General features: G+C 38.8%; 1 long non-coding RNA gene across 2 annotated transcripts in view; it reads left to right on the forward strand.

Moving 5' to 3' along the window:
- Window positions 1-18,035, forward strand: part of LOC136885988 (uncharacterized) — a 38,059-nt gene continuing 20,024 nt past the window's right edge. The window contains exons 1-6 of one of the 2 annotated variants that reach the window (XR_010861663.2): window positions 1-80; window positions 11,104-11,173; window positions 13,754-13,828; window positions 13,999-14,071; window positions 15,277-15,349; window positions 16,166-16,238. This is a non-coding gene — a long non-coding RNA (uncharacterized lncRNA). Of the gene's footprint in view, window positions 81-10,399; window positions 11,174-13,753; window positions 13,829-13,998; window positions 14,072-15,276; window positions 15,350-16,165; window positions 16,239-18,035 lie in introns of those variants that run through there. The other variant, XR_010861662.2, reaches the window with a different exon arrangement.

Consider the following 18,035-nt stretch of genomic DNA (forward strand, 5'->3'; position numbering starts at 1 on the left):
ATTCCAGTGGTACTGCAAATTTGTGATCTGTTTATACATGTGTATTATAGTAAATATATAATATAGTGTTAATACCGTTGGTATGATTATTCAGTAATAAATATTTGTGTGTGTAGTATTGTTAACCTCAAATACTTCTCTCTTTTTTTTTTTTAATGCGATAAATCTCATACCTGGAAATATGTTTGAATGTTTTGAGTTATAATTTTAACTGAAACTTTTCTTACTACAGACTAGAACCCAATCGGTTTCTACTGCACTAACTCTTACGCAGAGCAGGGTCCACTTGGTAGGCCTAAATGAGGTATCACTTGTATGCTCAAACCACAATTCTCTCCCTTTGAAGTACCTGTACTTCATAGAACTAAAAACATGCTCACTGTACAAACAAAGAATTGTTCTTTTGTAGGTGTTTATTTTCAACCAGTATACTGCTGAAGAAATCATTGATGAAATCGATGAAGGTCTCATCAAAATTCCTCACAATATCTTAGTTATCCTTGCAGGGGATCTTTATAGCCTCATTGACTGCCCAAACCAAAAATCAACATTGGTCATTGAATACCTGGAGAGTGAAGGCCTCACCTTAATAAACAAAAACCACATGAAAACATACTTAGCCTTCTCAAAAATGAAAAATGCAACCCCAGTTTCACAACAAACATTAAATGTCATTGCTAGCAAACACCTCCCAGTTGTAACATTTTCTTTGAATAGAATCCAAAGGCAGTCCATTCCAGCAATTAAAAGACCATCAAGGAAATTGAATAAAATATTAATAGACACAGATCACATGAAGGCCTTATCAAAATCACTTGACGCGGATGACATAAATGTAGCAACACATCGGAACAGCTTATAAATATGGCCACAATTGCTATACGATTAACAGGGAGAAAATCCAAACCGTGGGTCAATAAAGACTGTTATGCTGCCTTAAGTCTCCTTCATAACATGAAAAACGCCCCTATGGATAAAAACCGACAGATCTACGTCAGCCGGGCTGAGTGGCTCAGACGGTTAAGGCGCTGGCCTTCTAACCCCAACTTGGCAGGTTCGATCCTGGCTTAGTCCAGTGGTATTTGAAGGTGCTCAAATACGACAGCCCCGTGTCAGTAGATTTACTGGCATGTAAAAGAACTCCTGCGGGACTAAATTTCGGCACCTCGGCGTCTCCGAAGACCTTAAAAAGTAGTTAGTGGGACGTAAAGCAAATAACATTAATTATTATTAGATCTACGTCATAGAAGCTAGAGCATATAAAGAACTTTCAAGATGAAGAAGAGAGAAAATCGATTGAAGACGCTGAACAAAACCCTAACGGAGTCTTTAACCAAATAACCAGATAAGTACATTTTTTCCTAGGCATATCTCCATGAATATCTGGGAGGGTATTCTAACATCAATATTACAATCAAGAAACACATGTCCCACAGTTGAATCTGAGAAAACTCATGCAGTTCTCGAAGAAAGTTACTTATTCTCGGTAGAAGAGGTAAAGGCTGCAATCATGAGCTCCAAGGATAGGAAAGCATGTGGCCCAGATGAAATTTACAACAAACACATCAAAGAATTGGGATAGACTTCTGGGATAAAATCACAACCTTATTTAACAGATGCCTTCGCAGGGAGCAATCCCAAACAACTGGAGAAAATCGACTATAAAAATGCTGTATAAAGGAAAGGGTGATTCAACAAACTCTAACAGTTACAGAGGAATAGCACTTGAATGTTCGCTATTTAAGATATTCACACATCTACTTACTAGAAGACTCGCGGATCTAGTAGATACTTACCTACCTGAAGAGCAATTTGGTTTCCGGAGAGGAAGGAACACTACACAAGCCGTTCAGTGTCTTCAAAGGGACATTGAAGATGCATTATCAAAACCGAAAGGGAAACTACATGCCATTTTTGTTGAATTCTCAAAAGCCTTCGACACCATCAGTAGAGACATCATCATAACTAAACTGGATAATTTACTTGGCCAAGATAATCCCATATGCTCCATCATAAGAAGCATGCTAAGCAAAAACTATATAGTGATAGACGATGAAATCTCCTGATCAAGAACCATAAAGCAAACAGTAGGGGTGTTACAAGGTGACCCACTTGGTCCCCTTTTATATACAGTGGCCACAGCGGACGTAATAAAGGCGATACATTCAGAGAAAGTTAAAATAGGCTATATATTTATGCAGATGACATTGTGATGGCCTCAACATCAATTGAGGATTTGCAAACCTTTTTCGATCAGTTGGCAGACTGGGAGGAGAACAACGAGCTATGTATTAATAAAGAAAAGGCAGTGACTATGACATTTAGAAGAGGTGGGAAACGTGCGACATTCCTCCATAGAACAGTTCCTCTAGCAGCAGTATCTCATGCGAAATATCTGGGAGTAATCATGCAAACAGGTGGAAACAAATTTTCTTATCACATTAAGGACAGAGTCAGCACAGCCTTTAGAAGCACAAATAGCATAAAACAGCTGAGAAAATTGTCATTAAAAACAGCAGTTTAACATCACGGTTTCACCTGTCATCACCTACGGAATAGAAAACATCTGCCCTTACCTAACAAAAGATCAACTGTCAAGCATAGAAAAAGTTAAAGCATGATTTCTAAAGAAAGCTTTATGTGTCTCCAGGTACACTCCATCTCACTTGATGTACATATTGGCAAGGGAACCATTTTACTTAGAGGAAATAAGGCTAAATTTTCTACTTCCAGCCACACCCACCTACAAGTCTAACATGATGGAACTTGCATCAAAGAGAGAAGAAATCTGGGAAGAGTTCTGTGCCACCAACGCTATGATCATACAAGATTGGAAACAACCCACTACAACTTAAGACATGTGATGACTAGGTTTGCGGTACATGGTTTTCACCACCTATTATGCCAGAAAGTAGGTTTCCATTCTCCAGGACAAGAATTTGTCTGCAAGCACTGTGGTGGGCTATGTGACAGATACCATGCGATGTTTTGCAAGCAAAGGACTGAATCACTGACTGTTCTGTGCTAGAGTCAACTAACCATGTATTATCTGTACCATGTATGCACATTGTGTAAATTTCTTTAATTAATAAATACTTCTGTTTGAGTGATGAGATATGGCTTTGTGCATTCAAGACATATCAAGCTTCAGCTATGGATTTATACTGAATAATAATTGCTGCAAGTACTATATTACGGTGTGTTTTAATAATTAATAATCATACATTAGTGTTAAGCCTGCATCATTAAAAGTATTTACTTTTATTTTTAATTCTAAAAAAAAGTATGAAATTACTGTTTTTTCATTTTAACAATTAGCTTTACGTCGCACCGACACAGATAGGTCTTACGGCGGCGATAGTACAGGAAAGGCCTGGGAGTTGGAAGGAATCGGCCGTGGACTTAATTAAGGACAGTCACAGCATTTGCCTGGTATGAAAATGAGAAACCATGGAAAACCATCTTCAGGACTGCCGACACTGGTGTTCGAACCCACTATCTCCCGGGTGAAATCACTGTTAAGTTTAATGGTGAATGAAAGGGGCCTTACATATATATAGATATAGAAGATCGCATATAATTTATTTTACTACTGCCTCTCAATTGAGGTAGTCTATGGATTCGGTTTACTCCGCCATGATATTGTTGTAATTATGGTAGAGGCTAAGGGATTAGACTTCATTCAGGTTTTTATATAGGCCTACATTTAAATTTCACCATTGGTCGAGATGGGTAGTTTCCAGTGAATGAGAATGATAGTGGCACCCACTGTTTAGTCCTTAGTATCTAAGTGCAGTATGTGAGAAAATAAGAGTGTGTAGGTCAGTGACTTGTTGCTTGTAAGTGAGCTGCAGGTCCTTGCCATCAACTTTATTTGTTTCAGTTTCTGTTGTTACTTTCCAAGAGCCTTTGTAGGTTAAGTGGGTGAAAAAGCATATAAAAATTATCTAAAAGATACCTGAAGTAGCGTAGAAGAGAGATCCTTTCTCTTTTGCTTGCTACGGACCTACCAACCTGCCCCTAGGAGTATTATTTATTACATGGGAGAATTAAAATGGAGGCACCGTAAATCTCAGATTTGTGACCATTTTCTCTGTTGCTGTGGCCAGCTTGGATTTTCTATTTCCTCCAATAGAGCTCACATCGTGTGTGCCCACAAGGCTGCCTGCACCTTCGTTGAAAATAAGAAAACCATTCAGTTTCAAGTTGTCATGGTGTATGCCCATTTCAGTTCTTACAAATTTTTTTTTTAGGTCCACCTTTCAATGCTTTATAAACTAATACAATTTAAGAGATAAATTTAGTCATATCTCCTTTGGTACAGGTTTTGACCTTTTATGATCATCAAATACAATTAACAGAAACAATGGAATAACATTTAAAAATCTATGAATGAATAAAATGATGGGTATCATGAGTGGGTGAAAACATTATTTAAAAACTCAGTACCTAAATTATTGTCCATCATAAAATCTTCTTGCTTCTGTCCTTATTAAAATTCACAACAGGCCTATAACTGTTTAAAAACTCCTCTTGTTGATTTTAAAAGATTCATGTGTTGTCTTCGGGAAAGCTTCTTTATTCCTTGAAGTGGACCTTGAAATTGTTTAGACAGCTTCTGATCAATGAATGTCAATGCAGAAGCGTTGGCATCATGAAGTTTATTGTTTGCAACTTTACTTTTTTCCACTTTTTGTCACATTTAGCAAGACTCCAGGAGATGCTAAAATCCTCTTAGCCTGTTTGCAGCCCTAACGTGGGGGCTTATGCTCCCAGGTCCTCTTTACGTGCCCCCATTCCATTGGTCTTGTCACCTGCTGGACCTAAGCTGGCAGCCTTGTGTAGCGTTGTGGCACCGTCCAAGCGGCGCAATATTGGATCTGTAACTTGCCTTTCGCGAAGGCTCAGCAGACGCTTTACCCAGTTTTTCGCACTTTATTTTAGGTACCTGAATTTGTTGTTAATTCACAGCGTAAGTAGTGCTAATGGATCATTACATTCTTCGGGGGTTGGTGTTGGGCATCAAGCCTGTTTTTGGTACTGTAGTTATCATGACATGAACATCAAGATAGGTCCAGGGTGTCGGTCAATTGTGGGTCCTTTGCAAGAACGAACAGAAGTGGTGATAAGGCTGAGGGCTGTGAAACATATCAGATGTCCCTGCAGAAGCTTGGATGTAATTTCATGGCTCTTTATATACGCAGAGTATATTTTAAGTCTTCATAGTGGAGTACTGAGGAATAGGAGCACAGAGAAACAGGAACAGTGGGCGCAGCACCCACAGTGGTGAGCGATTGTAGTCGTCTCAAATAAGCAGCACAATTACGCCTATTAAAACAAAACAAAACTGAACTTGCCAGCTATATACATGCGTAGGACAAATAAATAAATATAGGAAACAAATAAACTAGTAAATGAAACTTAACTCACATGTATTTACAGAAGATATTGAAAGTTATCTTGTTAAGCTGTGATGCAAGCTTCACATTTTACGAGATTTAGAAACACACTTTGTAGTTCCATAATTATTCCTCTAAACTTTTTCTTTGAGAGTTTCCCATAGATAAAATTCACATGTGCTTAAATTAGGCAAATGAGGAGACCATAGGCCTTTACTGTTGATCTCAACTGTCTCATAGAGTTATGCGTCGTCCTGCTGGAAAAAGCCTTACTTTTTTTTCTTTGTCAGTCAGTTCAGCAAAAAATGGTTCGAGAATGCTGTGAATATAACGGTCAGAAGTAATCGTATCCTCAAAACATACTGACCGATAATTCGTCGGGCACTAATAGCGCACCGTACACCGCCTTCAGATTGTGTAGAGGTCTCAGCTGTTAAATGGGTTCTCTGTATCCCAGATGCTATTGCTCTGTGAACTGATATATCCACTCAAATGAAACCGTGCCTCGTCATTAATAAAAATAAAGTTTGGATCCACTGCACCATCGTTGGACACTGCTCATTAAACAAAACCCCCATGGCACTATAGCCCTGATGGGCCTTGGTCTACCAAGCAACCGCCGCTCAACCCAGAGGCCTGCAGATTATAAAGCGACATATTGTCAATGTGATGAATTCTCTTCGCTGTTATTCTTGGCTTTCTAGACTGGGGTCGCCATAGCTTGGTTCTGTGCTGAACTACTAGTCATGATTTCTTTTTCTTAACCTGTGTGTCAGTAAACATAAGATTCTTCTATACTTGAACAACGATGGGATGCTTCAAGTGGATTTCATGTCACCACTTTGTTGTCAAATGGCACACTAAGATCATGTAAATTTGAGTTGCTGTAGACATGTATATGGCACCTTTTTGTTATGCTAATTTTGCTATTTAACTTTCGTGCTTCGCTAGGCTGAAGATGTCCCCAAGAGGGACGAAATGTGTACTGTAGGCTACATTTAACTTCGCTTTAAGAATAAAAACTTTTGTAAGTATTGTAAAGGTGAAACTTTTAATGTTAATATCTTTAAACTGGTTCAGTGTGACAATATGGGCTAAACATGTCATATATTAGGGCCCACTTGTAAAATTTAGTTAGTGTTCTGTGAAAAATGAAGTGTTTTTTTCTATTTGCTTTACGTCGCAGCGACACAGATACGTCTTATGGTGACGATGGGATAGGAAAGGCCTAGGAAGTAGAAGGAAGTGGCCGTGGCCTTAATTAAGGTACAGCCCCGGCCTGGTGTGAAAATGGGAAACCACAGAAAACCTCTTCAGGGCTGCCGACAGTGGGGCTTGAACCCACTATCTCCGATTACTGGATACTGGCCGCACTTAAGCGACTGCAGCTATCGAGCTCGGTAATGAAGTTTTTATTCTAAAATTAAGTGTGTCAACTATTCGTGCATCACCCTGTAGTGTATCAGCTGTTGTGGCTGGTTTGCTCCTCTAATAACAGTTCTTCAATTCTCATGGCAGTGGGCCTTCTATTTTAATTGCCAAAAGTGTGAACTCTCACTTCATGTTTCTGTTGGTCAATGAAAGTGTGCCGTGGTCTTTCTCTTTGTTTCTGTTATGTCTTGTAGTAATGTAAGCCTGTGCATCGCAGTGTGTGCTCAATTCAGGTGAATCGTCTTTCACAAAGGTGTCCAAGCAGTAGACTTCCTTCACCAACTCGATTGAGTACCTCAATCTATCTAAGGAAACTTAACCAGATGTCTCCAACACCAAATTTCAAATGCGTGAAGACAGCTAGTCAATCCGTTATTCAATGTCCACGTTTCTCCACTGGCCAAACAAATACCTTAAGAAATCAGTTCCTGAGCTCTAGTCTCAGGTATGCTCTTACAATTCCAAGCCGTACATTGACATCTTGGTGACAGTGGCCATCCTCAGATATTATTCTCCCCAAGTATTTAAAGGAAGATACCTCTTCGAGAATGTATTTATCATGTCAGAAGCACTAATATATACATATACATAGAAAGTGTACAACCAAAAGATAAATATATAACAATAACAGTCATAACATAACAGGACTCTATAGGTGACTTCCTGTCGAGCACGGTGTTAGGAAAAGTAGATGTTGCGTTGGCAGAAGAACAAATTTACATGGGGTTACTGGCCAATGGATAGCCACTTTCAGAGACTTGGGTGTTGCTTGCATGAGGTCTTCTATAGTACATGAAGTTGGGCACATGAGGCGTTGTCTGTGGAGAACCACAATCGCATAACTGCGAGTCTACCTTAAACCCCACTTCAACAGATTAGATTTGTAACACCTGTTCGAGTGCCACACCATGAATGGAAATGTTGACATTGTTTCATTGATTTACTTGAATTCATTTAATTCGTTAATTGACTTAACGGGTTGAAATCTCTGGCCACGAATTGAACCCATAGCCCTCTGAATTAAAGAACAGTACGCTGACCATTCAGTTAGGCAGATGGACAATGCTACCGGCGTTGTATTAATTATTTAAAGAAATTGTTACTCTCATGATAGGTGCAGGAAGCTCCATGACTCAGCGCTTGGTTCCGTGGTTCATATCCCTGTCACTCCATGCAAGATTTGTGCTGGACAAAGTGGAGGCGGGACAGGGTTTCCCTGTCATCTTTCATTCCAGCAACACTCTCCAGTATCATTTCATTTCATTTAATTTGTCAATCAATAATCATTGCCCTAGTGGAGTGCGACACGTTTGGTCAGCCGGCACAATTCCTATCCTCGCCGCTAGATGGGGACTTCATTCATTCCATTCCTGACCCGGTCGAATGACTGGAAACAGACTGTGAATATTTTCGTGATATGTGCAACGGAAGTGCTATGCAAAATATTGTACCTGTACGAATGTAAATGTAGAAAATGCTGCAGGTATCCAACCAACAACACTATAGGTATTCAAACAAAAAAATGGAATATTATTTTCTATTTCCCCAGAACCAAATATGAAACAAAGTTAAAAAATTAAAAATTAAAAGATACGCGGCGCAACAGCCCCGAAGGGCAGGGCCTTCCAAGCGACCGCTGCTCAGCCTGAAGGCCTGCAGATTGTGAAATGTCAAGTGGTCGACACGACGAATCCTCTCGGCTTTCTAGAGCAGGGTCGCTGTCTCACTGTCAGATAGCTCCTCAATTGTAATCACGTAGGCTGAGTGGACCTCGGACCAGTCTTCAGAATGAAGGTGAAAATCCCTGACCTAGCTGGGAATTGAATCCTGGGCCTCTGGGTAAAAGGCAGGCACGCTACCCCTACACTGCGGGGCCGGCTAAAGTTAAAACCTGCATCCGGGAGATAGTAGGTTCGAATCCTACTATCGGCAGCCCTGAAGATGGTTTTCCGTGGTTTCCCATTTTCACACCAGGCAAATGCTGGGGCTGTACCTTAATTAAGGCCACGGCTGCTTCCTTCCAACTCCTAGGCCTTTCCCATCCCATTGTTGCCATAAGACCTATCTGTGTCGGTGCGACGTAAAGCCCCTAGCAAAAAAAAAAAAAAAAGTTAAAACCTAACCCATGTAAAATACAATATATAATTTACTGAACAACTCAATGGAAAATTTAAATAAATATCACTAATATTAATTACTACTAACAAACAATAGTATGGTTTTTTTTTTTTTTACAGGCATGATTTAGTGTTCGCAGACGGGAAAGCTTTCAAGTTACAGATCTACGCACCAGTTGCGGTCACGATCCTCTTCACCTTTCTCCAAGTGTTCCTGTGAAACAGTGTCTTGTTGAATTGATATTCTCAGCAATCTGTGAAATCAAATTAAGGTTCCCAACTGAGTCCATACAGCATTCTATTTGTGGAGTGGGACAGAGAGGAATTTTTCTTCGAATGATTTCACAGTACGTACAGCAATAATATGTCAGCAAAATATAAAGTAATGAATGAGGAAAGAAGTAGCAACAATGTAAATTGATCAGTAATGTCGCACATGATCGTGATGTTCTCTCTGTCCTTGTAAATTCTTTCACGATGCTGACGTTTGTTTCTCCATTTTGTTATCTCCATATTATTTGTCTTCCTTTGCCTTTCTCATGCGACATTTTCAAAGCGATGCTTGCCTTGACTATTTAACATACAGAATGATTTGTTATCTACAATCTTCTGAAAACAAGAGTTTGAAAATAGGCTTTACATTGTTAAGTCACTATTGTAGATGTCTTCCTCTATACTTTCATTGATTCATTTTTGATATTTCAACAATTAAGGGCAGTTTTAATTTCTGTTAGCATATCTAAGTATCAAGTATTTAATTTTTAACTCCAGGTGTGCTGTTTCAATTAACCTGTGATAATTAGCATACGCCAGGCTGAGTAGCTCATTCGGTTGAGGCGCTGGGCTTCTGACCCCAACTTGGCAGTATTGCAGATAAATTACATATTTCACTTATGTTTTATTGAAGTTTTTACTTTATTCTGTTAATTAACCACGTAAGTGGCTAGGCATTAAGGAGTATAAGGGAGGAGTTGGAGAGTTTGAGGGAGATAATTAGGATTCTTTCAGTAGACAGGAAGGAATGTAGGCCTCCCTCAAACAATGTACAAGTTACAGCAGGTGTAAAAGAGTGATGGGAAGGAAAGAGAGGAATTGTAGAAGACAGGTGGTCAAATGTTCTAGGGGAAGGAGATTTTAGGCTAAGGGCTCTATTCAGGATCAGAATTCAGGACAGGTGTCTGTCATAAATAGGTACAAGTCACTGCAGGTAGAACAACAGAGGGAAGATGAGGAACAGGGAACTGTTGCTGAGAAGTGTGGAAGTAGGAGGAAGGGAAAAGGTAGGAAAGGGAAATGTAGAGTAGAGAATAGGAAAAGACAGGTGGAACAGGGTCAAGGGAGAGAGAAAAGGGAGGAGGAAGTAGCTTCTGCAGCTGTCAGGAATGATAGGGCTGACCAGGAGGGGAGGGGATCAAATGAGGTGGGTAGGGTTGAGGCTCTGGTCATGGGGGATTCCACTGTTAGACATGTGGAGAAAGTGTGTGGAGGAAAGGGAACCAGGGTAGAGTGTTATCCAGGAATTAGGTTGAGGCAGATGCTGAGAAAAGTAGAACAGAAGGGGAAGGAGGAGGTGATAGTGTTTCACGTTGGTCCAACAACTTTTGAACAAACAGGTTCTGAACGGATAAGTGGAACATGTAAGTTTGTAATTCATTTTCACTCATACATAGGTATTATTACAATAGTTAATGGTCTTTCGCTGCTAGAGATAATTATTGGTTGTCAAACTCTAATATTCCTCTGCTGACGTACAGTTCAGTAAATTCACCAGTTCGTATAATTCTATGTTTGTAGTTCAAGACTCAGGCAGAGTTCTGAGAAAAGTTGTTGTCAGCAGTCTCCAAACGCATAACAAAGAAAAATAAACATTGGGCGTTATAGTTGATGCATTTCTCTGAAAATGTGAAAAAATATGCTGTTTTATTTGATATGTCATAATAAGCTATGTCATGCTCAGCAATTTTTAAAAAAAATACGGTGGTTATATAGGATTTAGACAGGATTGTTAGATTTTGCCATTATATCCAATATGTCCTTAAAGGGATGTCGCAGTAAATTGTCTTGACTGTACTTAAATCTGCAGGATAGAGTGAAAGGGCCTTACATGGATTTTTTATCATATCTGAGAGGTCTAACTAATGTTTCTTGGGTTATAGGTCAGCAAATCTTCTCTCATTTGCCAACAGAATGGACTTGGAACCTCCAGATTGGTGTTTTAAAATTATGGTGAGTACATGTTCATTGTATTTTATTAAGTTGACTGTTAATGTCCTGTGATTCTTGTAACATTGCTTGTTGTTATTGATGTTGGCACCTGTTCAGGAATCATGGAGAGCTATTATGTTGACTATTTATGTCACAAATATAGCTTGAAGACAGATGATCAGTAAAAAAAAAAAAAAAAAAAACTGGCTCATTAATGTAAAGTCATTGTCGTCATTGAACCTTCCAGGATATTTTGGATGCAGAAACCTTTCTCCAGAACTGGAGAGTTTATCATAAAGACAGGAGAGATTCAGTAGGAGGGAAGTATGCATGCTGGCAAAAGAAGAATTTGTAAGCTGTGAAAAAGTTAAGGATGAGAAACATAAATTCTAGATGTAAAGCTCATGTCTGATTAATAGACAACTTAATGCTTTTGGGGTGTACGGACCTGGAAGGGGGTGGTGCTGAGTCATTTGATAAAATAATCAGCTTTGTTAGGAACGATACAGAAGGGTACTCGATTGTCTCGGATGATCTCAAATGTTATCTGGGAAGGTTTCTAAGGTAGCCGTATTCGTTATGGCAACATCCTTTGATGCTGCCACGCAGGTATTTATGCACTCCGCGGAGCCTGTTAACACCTAGAGGGCGCGCCCCTGGGTGACAGATAGGGGGACCGTACTTTACAGTAGGGCTGGTTAAAATACCCAATACAACCCGCGGACCAACAAGCAGCCCAGTTTCTGTGGGATTTAAAATACTGGGACACCCTCTCTCCAGGGATCACAAATATGAAGAGCCCAGGGTATGGGTGAAGACCCGAACAGCCTCAGTGGGAGAGAAGGTGGACTTCGGTACAGCATTGGTGGCGGAAGAGGGAAACTTGTAGCGCCTGTACTCCAGAGGAGTGGCTACAGAAAGTGTCTATACTCCAGTGGAACGGCCTAGAATAACACCTCGCAGTAGGTATAAAATGCCTTTGGGAGTGGCGACCCCATCATAATAATAGCATATATATGGTATGGTACTAGGAAATCAACCTTGAAAAAGGTTGTGGTGTCCCCTGCTTAAAGCGACATGCAGTTCTCAGGGTACTGGGGGAACTGTGAGAAATGGGCAACCAGTAACCAACATTAAGATAGCAATAGTAAATCTTATGACACTGACAGGAATGGTGCAGGAAGCAGTAGATTTCATGGAGAAGGTGGAAATGGTGGAGCTGAGTGAAGTGAAATAGAAAGGTAACGGAAGGAAGAAATTGAGGAAAGGATACACATTATACTGGAGTGGTGGCCAAGAGGCAATGAACGCAGTGGGACTAATCATTTCAAAGCATTTGGAGGAGTATGTTGAAGTGGTAGAATGTGGGAGTGACAGAATAATGAAGATTAGACTAAAGATGAAGAATGAAGTGATGGACTTCAGTTTCGACTCTCAGTTCAGTGGTATTTGAAGGTGCTCAAATACGTTAGCCTCATGTAGGTAGATTTACTGTCATGTAAAAGAATTCCTGTCATACTAAATTCTGGCATGTCGGCACTTCCAAAAATCGTAAAAGTCGTTAGTGGGACGTTAAGCCAATAATATTATTGTGATTAGGATACACATAAGTTAAGTAGAACTCTAAGTAGAACTCAGGACTTTCAAGATTCCATCATGAGTTAAATAATTATGTTATGTTAAAGTGTTGTTCTAATTGGGACTGTCATAGTTATAGAGAAACTCTATATGTGGTTCGACCTTTGTATAACATTTCATTTATGACAAGACTTTTTATTTATTTGAGAATGTTGTGGTTCTAAGTTGAACTCAATACTTTCAAAGTTTTAACTTGAGTGAAAATTATGTTGTGTTAAGAGTCGTTCTAATCGTGACTTCAAGATTTTGAAATTGTGATTATTTGAAGTTTTCTTCAGATACTTTTAGGGGCATTATAAGTCCCATATTAAGAATGTTTAGGTGTGCATTGATATGATGATGATATGTTTATTTACGATTGCCTGTTCTCATGTTTGGCTGAAGATGGCGCTCACCAGCGTCGAAACTAGTTCCAAGTAAATGTTATAACTTGTTTAGTTTAATATTAGTATTGAAAAGGTGGATTTTTAATTTTACTTATCTATTATTATAATAGATAATAATTATAATACTTATCTACTATAAATATTCAAACCAAAACATGGAATATTATTTCCTTTTTCTCCATACAAAAGCTTTAGTTATAGTTGTGGTCATGATCCTTTCCACACGTTATTTTGTAGGTGTTTTTATGACGGACTGTGTTGCTGAATTGATATTCTGAATCGGTGAAATCAAATTAAGGTTCCCTACTGATTGTTGATTGAGAATCTTGTTGTAGTGTTGTTTCGTCTTGCATAATACACGCCTTACATGATTTTTCTTTATCGATCCGTTGTTGTCCTACCTTCATTGTTCTAAGAATGGCAAGTAGGTGGGCTGGAAAATATTAAGAACTTTCAGAGTGGGTGGTGCTTTAGACATTCCTAGAAATGTGAGAACATATGTCTGATAATAGTGTAAAACTCTTGTGTATTTATCATATCTAACAAACTAATATTTTTTGGGTTACCGGTATTGCAGGTCAGCCAGTCTTTTCTCAGTTGCCAACAGAATGGACTTACAACATACAGATTGGTGTGAAGTTTTAAAACAATGGTGAGTACACTTGCAAAATTGTAAAATCATTTTATAAAACATTACGAACCTTCAGTAGTGGGTACTTCTTAAGACATTCTTAGAATGAAAGAAAATTAATCTGATGTATGGTATAAAACTCCCTTACCAAGGATTTTGTATCATAACTAATATTTTTGGGGTTATTGTAGGTTAGGCAGTCTTCTCTCAGTTGGCAACAGATTGGACTTGGAACCTCCAGATTGGTGAAGTTGTAATTCTTGGGTGAGTACTGTAAATTGTATCTTATTAACCATTGAAAAGTCTGGCCTCGCGGTGTAGGCGCAACGCGTCCGCCTGTCAACCGGCGGCCCCGGTTTCGATTCCCGGATGGGTCAGGGGTTTTTAATTGTAAATGATTCATATCCTAGGGACTGGGTGTCTGTGTCGTCCTTAACGTTCCTTTCCTCACATTCAACACACTACACTTCCTCCATTCCAATTACACGCAGGTTCGTATCACATGGGTCAAGTAGGGGAAAAAGATGTCTATAGGTCGATGCCCCAAACAAATAGCATTATATAATAAAAAAATTTTTAAAATTAAAAAAGATTAGGACGGTACCTTATACATTCCTAGAAATAGAAGTACAGTTGAAACCATTTCTATCGACTCCAAGGGGACCGTTAATTAATGGTCATTATAGGCGATAGTCGCACAAATCTTTTTTTTTGTTGCTAAAAATGCCATTGTTTTAGGCTGCCCACTTATGTGGTAAGTTAACAGAATAAAGTTAAAAATTCAAAAATCATAACTACTTGTGGAGTGGGACTGACAGGAATTTTCCTTCTGATGTTTTCACGATACATACAGCAACAATATGTCAGCAAAATATAAAATAATAAGTGAACAAAGAAGTAGCAACAATGTAATTTATGAATAATGTCACACACAGTATGTTCTCTCTGTCCTTCCAAATTGTAGAAATCGAGTGTGATCCACACAATTCCTTCACGACACTGATGTTTTTTTCCCCATTTTGTAATAATCATATTATTTGTGATATTTCTTCAATGAACTTTGCCTTTCTTTTGCAACATTTTCAAAGTGATGCTTGCCTTGACTGTTTAACAGACAGACTGATTTGTTATCTACAATCTACTGAAAACAAGAGTTTGAAAATAAGTTTTATATTGTTGTCAACAATCCCCAAACACATTAGAAACAATAACATTGGATGTTACAGTCAATACATCTCTCTGAAAATGTGATAAAATGCGTTGTTTCACAAGATATGTCATGCTAAGCAATTTTTTAAAATACACTGCTTATATAGGATTTAGACAGGACTGCTAGATTTTGCTGTTATATCCAATACGTCGTTAAAAACGGTTTCCACTGTACTTAAATCTGCAGTACAGAGTGAAAAACCCTGACGTGGATCTTTTAACATATCTGAGAGGCCTAACGGATATTTCTTGGGTTATAGGTCAGCAAGTCTTCTCTCATTTGCCAACAGAACAGACTTGGAACCTCCAGATCGGTGAAGTTTTAAAATTATGGTGAGTACTTGTTCATTGTATTTTATCAGATTGACTGTTGATGGCCTGTGGTTCATGTAGCGTTGCAAACTTGTTACTGATGTTTGCACCTGGTCAGGAACTACGCAGAGCTATTATGTTGACTATTTATATCACAAATAGATCTTGGAAGACAGCTGATGTGTAGAAAACCAGCTTATTAACATAAAGTCATCGTCATTAAACCTTGGGCTATTTTGGATCAAAAAAAAGTTTCTCGCAGAACTGGAGAGTTTATCATAAACACAGGAGAGGTTCACTACGGGAGATAGTATGCATGCTGGTGAAAGAAGAATTTGTAAGCTACGAAAAAGTTAAGGATGAGAAACACAAAATTCTAGACGTAACGATCATCTCTAAAATTAATAGGCAACTTAATGCTTTTGGGGTGTATGGACTTGGAAAGCGTTACCAACAAACGGTAACTAAGTTAATCTGTGAAGGAGAGAAATCCCTATGTAAAGATAATTCTATGTAAGGTTAATATTCAGGTAAAGGAAGTAGATTTATCTAAGATAACAAGGAGGTGTAAATGTTAAAAACTAGGAAGCGGCTGGAATTGATAGGATTTCTGGGGATGTACTAAAACAAAGGACTGCCACGTTGGGCAAAATGTAATGTTTGTTTATATGTAATATAAATGTAAATGGAACATCACGGTTTACAAGTACTTTCAGAGTGGGTGGTACTTTAGACATTCCTAGAAATGTAAGAAACATATGTCTGATAATAGTGTAAAACTCTTGTGTATTGGTTATTTTTCATATCTAATAACTAATATTTTTTGGTTTATTGTAGGTCAAGAAGTCTTCTCTCAGTTGTCAACAGATTGGACTTGGAACCTCCAGATTGGTGAAGTTTTAATTCTTAGGTGAGTACTTTTAAATTGTGTTTTATTATATATTAAGAAAGTAGAGGACATTACTTTAGACATTCCTAGATATAGAAGTACAGTCAAGACCGGTTATGACGACTCCGAAGGGACCGTTAGTCATTATAGGCGATAGTCGTTTTTAATTGCTAAAAATGTCATATCTGTAAGGTTTAGGCTGCATACTTACATAGTTAATTAACAGAGTAAAGTTAAAACTTAAAAAAAAAAAAATCACTTAAATAAGCGCTGTATTTGTGGAGTGGTAATGAGAGGAATTTTTCTTCTGATGTTAACATTGTACGTACTGTATACAGTAATAAGCGAGGAAATAAGTAGCAACAATGTGAATTGATCAGTAACGTCGCACACGATCTTGGCTAATAAAGAAGATGTTCTCTCTGTTCTTCCAGATTGTAGGACTCACTGAGTGTGTTAAACACAATTTCCTCGCAATGCTGACGTTCATCATTTATTTACCATAAACCTTTACCGTATAGTTGGGGACAAAACATGATGGCCTCAGTTCCTAGAAGCGAGCTGGAAGCCAGCAGTCAATCACACCCTGCACCCTGCTGAGTTAACGAGTTCTAAGTGATCCTTGTTTGTTTTGGAGAGGTTGCCAAACCACTTTCTTCCTCACTATCTGCAGTATTTACCCTTTCTTCGTGTAGAGTGCAGTAGCCAATTTGGCAACTCTGGCTGCAGTAGAGGTAATAAATCCTCTAAGTCGCTAATAGACTAATGGAGGGGTGTGAGGCGCGGTCGTCATGATTTGTCCCCAACTATATCTATGGAAGGTCAAGGGAAAAGGACTGGCCTCCTGACCTCTTGAAATAATAACCTAAATCCCAAACTAAAAACAGTCATGTACACTATTTACAGGTAAAGTAACAAAGTATAATGTATACATATTTCTCATTTACACATCCTTTCACTCCCTGGTTCATTCTTCCAACTATTCACATACATTTTATCACCGCACGTACTTCCTAACACAACATTTAACTATATTTTCTAGAGATGTCAATTTAATTGACTAATCGCACGGATTAATCTAAAAATCTGATTAACTGATCAATGTACTTTAGCTGATTAATCAAATCGATTAAAATTGTAGTGTGGGGAAGGAAAAATAAAAACCTGTATATTGTATTGTCATTTGCCATTTGGTGAGCTAGCCTCAGCTATTGTAACTGGTCATTAAAATAAGCTGATGTTCATATCTTTCTTTCAGAATGGTAAAAGCAATAATACCTTCTTAATTGCTTTCTTGTAAGACCAGGTTTATGATCATTGCTTTTACAAATTATTGGTTCATGTTTGTGGGTTACTGTAGTCACGTCCTAGTTCGTGAAGCATGGGCAACGGCTGAGTACCCTAGTAAGTGGTCCTGAGAGCCAGGATACCAGTTGCTATGGAATGGGAGTGGGCATCTCGGACATATTCTGAGTCGTGGCCCTCCTTGTGCTCAGGCGGCTAGGACTATACAATTCACCGTTGGTCCATAACCTGTTAGAGGAGAGATCGTCACTTGGACTATGTGCAAGTAGGGTAGCATCCTGCTTCATGAATTTACCGAGCTCAGAACATTTTAAGCAAGCCTCGGACCTATGGTAGTAATGGAGTCCCACACCCATTTGACAGGCGGGGGACTCCTTGGAAACAACTTGGCGAACGAAATGGAATTCGATGGGGAGCTATCAATATTAATGGGGCTTATGGAAGAAAGAAGGTAGAACTGGCTGAGTCAGCAAAGAGGATGCATCTGGATGTGTTAGGAGTAAGTGATATTCG

The sequence above is a fragment of the Anabrus simplex genome, chromosome X, assembly GCF_040414725.1.
Source record: "Anabrus simplex isolate iqAnaSimp1 chromosome X, ASM4041472v1, whole genome shotgun sequence".
In the NCBI taxonomy this organism is placed as follows: domain Eukaryota; kingdom Metazoa; phylum Arthropoda; class Insecta; order Orthoptera; family Tettigoniidae; genus Anabrus; species Anabrus simplex.